A 5216-nucleotide genomic window follows, 5' to 3' on the forward strand; every position below is an offset into this window, starting at 1 on the left:
GACATATAAATATACATACTTGAATTTAGCCATAGACTCAGTGGAATTCTGTCTGTCACCATTAAGAAGAGGTCAGTTTGTACTGCAAAGTGAAGTTCCAACCTCCAAAACACTAGAAAACATAAGACCCCCAAGAATACAGAACTTCTATTTTTTTCTTCTTGTACTGTGTTTCCTAAAATCTATGCAGACTCTCTGAGGTTTTTCAGTGCTGATCCTTAGTCCCCCCCCCCCCCCGTCTGAACAATCATTCCGAATTTTTAATCTAAATGGCTGTCTGCTAAAACCGGCTTAGTTCAGGTGGATCACTATGGTCTAAACCCAGAGTTCCATGAATGATAAAACAATTTCTGGCATCTCCTCTCATTAAAGTCCTATATCAGGGGTAGTCAAAGTGCCCTCATGGGCTGCATGTGACCCCCCTCAGTGGGTCAAAAAAACAATTTTCCAAAATACCCTCAGAAACCCTCTACACAATGCAGAGGGCATTTCCACAATATTTGGAGGCTCCCAAGGAGCCCCAGGATAAAAACAAATTATTAATTTGTTCAAAAAGGTTTTGCCCCCAAATGTCCTCTAGGATATTTCACCACCATCCCACCATATTCTGAGTTCACCCTGGGTTAATTTAGATCAATGAGGCCTTTTCTGAAACTGGAGTTCACTTTGTGTTGTTAAAAAAGCCACTACCTCCTGTAGCCACCTAAGAGTCCAGGAAACCTCAAAAACATTATGAAAATGCTGCTTTGTATTCCTTGAGGGGGAAAAACATGCTTTTTTTTTGCTAGGGGTGTAGCTTCCAAGGTCTCCTAAAGAACTAACACAACCCCCTACTCTTCCATAGTTGCCCACCCAGCCCTGAAAATATATTTAGGCCTGAAAATGTATGACCTATGGTTCAAGGATCATTGGAATTGGTCAAGTGGAAAATCAAAAATTGGTACATATAGATGTCACTGAAGAGATGAAAGAGCACTTTAGAATCTAAGCCTATGTGCATGATTAGCTGACTTCTGTTAGAGAATGCAGCAAAACTAGGAAGAAGGTAATTTACTCTCCACACTGCACCCACATGTTCCCCAAACAGGCCCTGCAGGTTTTCCCCGCCCTCTAGAGCCTGGGTTCGAGCAGCACAGAGAGCTGTAGAGGAAGAGAAGCAATTTCCATTGTGGTCATAAGGGAAAAACTGGATTAAGCCCTAGTTGTATACAGGAATAGATCAATCTAGCCTTGGTTAGTACTTGGATGGGAGACTTCCAATGAATGCCAAGTGCTATAGGTAGGTGATAAGTCAGAGGAAGGAGCTGAGTATTTTTGGCCAAAGAAAAGCCCATGAAATTAATGGGGTCATTATAAATCAACAGGTAACTTGAAGCCACACACACATGCTGTAACATGTAGTGGCGATCACATAAGAACTCTACCAAAAACTAGCTGTTATAATGTCACAGAGAAAAGAGGAATAGAGAAGGGAAAATCCCAAGAAAAGAATAAAGGCTGAGGAAGGGAGAAGATATATCTAAGAAACAAGGGGTTTAAAAAGCAAGATCCCTCATGAAACTATGAGAAGTAGTTTCGACTGTTAGACTTATTTTATTGCTCCTACTCCCCTAAAAGTTAACCATTTTGTGTAGTTTTTAATATTTAAAATGATTTCTGCAAGGCATGTCACAATTATTGAGAAGACTGTTTTTGTCTTCAGAAACTCCAAACAATATTTTCAGTTCTATCTTGATGTGAACACAAACTTCGATTATGAATCTTCCACATGTTTACTCAAGCAAATGTACATATTCAATGGGGCATAGGAACATTCAAACAAGTGTACCAAAAGAACAACTCAATACTAATCACAGACTGTACACACAAATCATAGTTGGAAGAGACCACAAGAGCCATCCAGTCCAACCCCCTGCCACACAATCAAAGCACTTTCAATAGATGGCCATTCACCATCCTCTAGACATGCTCCAGGTTGTTCACATCTTTCTTGAATTGTGATTATCAGAGCTGGACATAATATTCCAGATGAAGTCTGACCAAAGCACAATAGAGTGGTACTATTACTTCTCCTGATCGTAACACTATACTTCTACAGACGCAGCCTAGAACTGCACTGGCTTTCTTAGCTGTCATATCTCATTGTTGATTCATGTTCAACCTGTGGTCCACTAAGACTCCTAGATTCTTTATGCATGTACTGCCATCAAGCCAGGTGTCACCCATCCTATATCTGCGCATTTAATTTTTACTGCCTACAAGTGTAGTATCCTACATTCCTCCCTGCTGCAATTAACTTCGTTAGTTTTCTAATCTGTTAAATTCATTCTAAATTCTGATTTTGTCTTCTGGGGAATTAACAACCCCTCCTAATTTGATAAACATGTCCTCTATTCCATCGTCCAAGTCATTGATAAAGACATTGAACAGCACTGGGTGCGAGACAGAATCCTGTGGCACCCTACTAGTCACTTTTTTCCAGGATGAGTAGCCATTGCTGAGTACCCTTTGGGTTCAGCTGGTCAACCAATTACAAATCCACCTAAGAGTCATGTTGTCTAGCCCGCATTTTACTACCTTTTTTGCAAGGATATCAGTAGGGACCTTGTCAAAGGCCTTAAAGAAATCAAGATATGCTACATCCACAGCATTCCCATCATCTATCAAACTTATGACTTGATCAAAACAGAGATAAAATTAGCCTAGTATGACTTGTTTTTGAAAAACTCATGCTGATCACAGCATTTCTTTCTAAGTGCTTACAGACTGCATGTAACAATTTCCACAATCTTTATTTAAACTCAGGGTTCTGAGAAACAGGTTGTCGCATATCCATGGGGCTAGTCACCAGTGGTTTCATTAACTCACCGTGGTCTCCTTTAGGCATCCGGAGGTCCTCCAATACAATTCTATGGTCATGTTTAGCTGGAAATATAAAATTCACTATTATCTGCAATTTGCACTATCTATGGGAAGTCTGGGAATGTACCCCATACCCTGCGGATATGGGGGAAATACTGTACTTTCACACTGAAATTTTCTTTTACACAATGATCTGAGATACAGCAGTGTAACAAAATGCAAGAGGCTTGCCACAGAATATAGATTTTAATAACATCATACAACATGGATTTATTCACATATAGCAAAGGTGTGCAACTGTGAGATGCTAGGAGGCTGCATTAATCCCCCAGGAGACCTTGCAGGGCAACATTCCATATTGCACCTCCATCCTAAAAATACCTCCCCCTCCCCCCAATATTTCCTTGAGGAAATGAAGAACTTTTCTACCATTTTAGCTCCCCTGCCCAGGCCGTTTCTGGACCAGGAAAAACTTTTTTTTTAACAAGAAATGACTGGAAGTTGCTTTTGTTCAATTCCTCTTTTAAAAAGGCCTCTCTTGGGGCTCAGATAGCCCTTGGCCCCCCAAAATGTCAAAATGTTGACCTCACTGAGTATCTGGGGCATTTCCTCCCTGGAGCCAACAAAAATGGCGTTGGAGGCACATGCAGTCCTACTAGAATAATGGATACATTAGGACTCAGTAAGTAATATATGAGATTCTACCTAAAGAGGTTCCACATAAACACTAGGAAGAACTTCCTGACAGTCAGAGCTGTTTGAAAGCTCTTACATTGCCTCAGAGAGTGATGGAGTCTCCTTCTTTGAAGGTTTTTAAGCAGAGGCTGGATGGCCATCTGTCAGGAATGCTGTGACTGTGATTTCTTGCATGACAAGGGGGTGGACTGGATGGCCCTTGTCATCTCTTCCAGTTCTATGATTCTATGAATCAGGTTCCATAATGAAACTTTTGTTTCAAAGATTACTTCATTCATTAACAAATTTTAACTTTCTCATGACCCGATTAAAGATTAATATCATCTAATTCTCTAACAATAATTACATACTATATTCATGCTTAGTATTACAGTAACTAGTTAGTACAATAGTTATAAAATGTGTTTTTACATATTCTTCTTAATTCCCAATTGTTAATTTATCTTCCTGTGTACATTTTAACTGCACATTGTTGTTGCTGTTGTTGTATGCCTTGAAGTCATCATTCCTGTCTTATGGCCACCCTGTGTTTGTTTGACAAGATTTATTCAGAGGAAGTCTGCTATTGCCTTCCTCTGAGGCAGTGTTATTTGCTCAAGGTCACCCAGTGGACTATCGTGGCTGGGTGAGGTTTCAGACTCACCTCCCAGAGTCCTAACCCAACACTCATTATGCTGGCTCTTATATCAACTATCTATTTTATTGTTCACCAGCAGAAGTAACGGATTTCATGGAGACAGTAACAGCTTTCTCCATCTGAAGGTACACAGCTGTCAGAGATGGACACAGTGACCTAAATCCAACTACTATTCCTACAGTAGATTCACTGAAATGGTGAGATTTACCTGAGTGTTGATTTACGACTTAACTGATTCAGGATTCTACTTTGCTAAGGACTAGAAATTTGGTTAAGCCAGTGTGTTCACCCCTTCTAGGTGAAGTGAGTTCTTGAAACCCCAAGAATACTCACTACTGTGGTGAAACCCCAAAGTTTCACAGGAGGTAGTCTGCTCATGTCATGGTCATGAAGGGGGGCAGGATCTTGCACAGCAATGAGAATTGGTCAGTTCACAATACTCTTTGTTGCTTTGCTGCATACTAATATTGCTCATCCCTGGAAATTTCTCTGTGTAACTTCCTCTACCGCAGATAAACATTCACTTTCACTGTTAAATTTTTTTAAAAATTCCAAGATTAAGAGATACTTGAAAAGAAAAACAGAAGCAATCTATTGCTGAGAAAGATTTCTCTTTCAATCTGATATCACCTGTAACTTACAAGGAAAAAGGGAAGTAATCTGTCATTCAAATACATTGAAAAGCTAGACAAGAACACAGAGCTGCTTGTATTGTACTAGGGTTTTTCCAAGTTAACTTTTCTGCATTCTGACATTTTACTTACAGTTTTACTTGCAATATTTCAGCATTTAGGGTGGGGATTTTTTGGTAGCATTTAAACATTTATTTTTTATTTTATGCCCTGCTTATCTACCAAAAACATGACCCAAAGGCTTAAATCCTTTTGCCCCAACTAGAGTAGAACTACTGAATCAACTGTATTTACCTGTGTGTTGACGTTGAATAGTGTATGCTCAAGTTGCAGGATTCAAATTGTTGAATTAATTGAATGGCCTCCTGCAACTGGGTCTAACCAACAGG

General features: G+C 39.7%; 1 protein-coding gene across 4 annotated transcripts in view; it reads right to left on the reverse strand.

The window, feature by feature from the left end:
- Positions 1-5216, reverse strand: part of SNAP23 (synaptosome associated protein 23) — a 36515-nt gene that overhangs the window by 19977 nt on the left and 11322 nt on the right. The window contains exon 2 of one of the 4 annotated variants that reach the window (XM_042445426.1): positions 2869-2925. The exons of the other annotated variants lie outside the window; for them this stretch is intronic. The gene's annotated coding sequence lies outside the window, so the exon portion shown is untranslated. The remainder of the gene's footprint in view (positions 1-2868; positions 2926-5216) is intronic. 4 annotated transcript variants of the gene reach the window in all.

Source organism: Sceloporus undulatus, chromosome 1, assembly GCF_019175285.1.
Source record: "Sceloporus undulatus isolate JIND9_A2432 ecotype Alabama chromosome 1, SceUnd_v1.1, whole genome shotgun sequence".
NCBI classification, from domain to species: Eukaryota; Metazoa; Chordata; class Lepidosauria; order Squamata; family Phrynosomatidae; genus Sceloporus; species Sceloporus undulatus.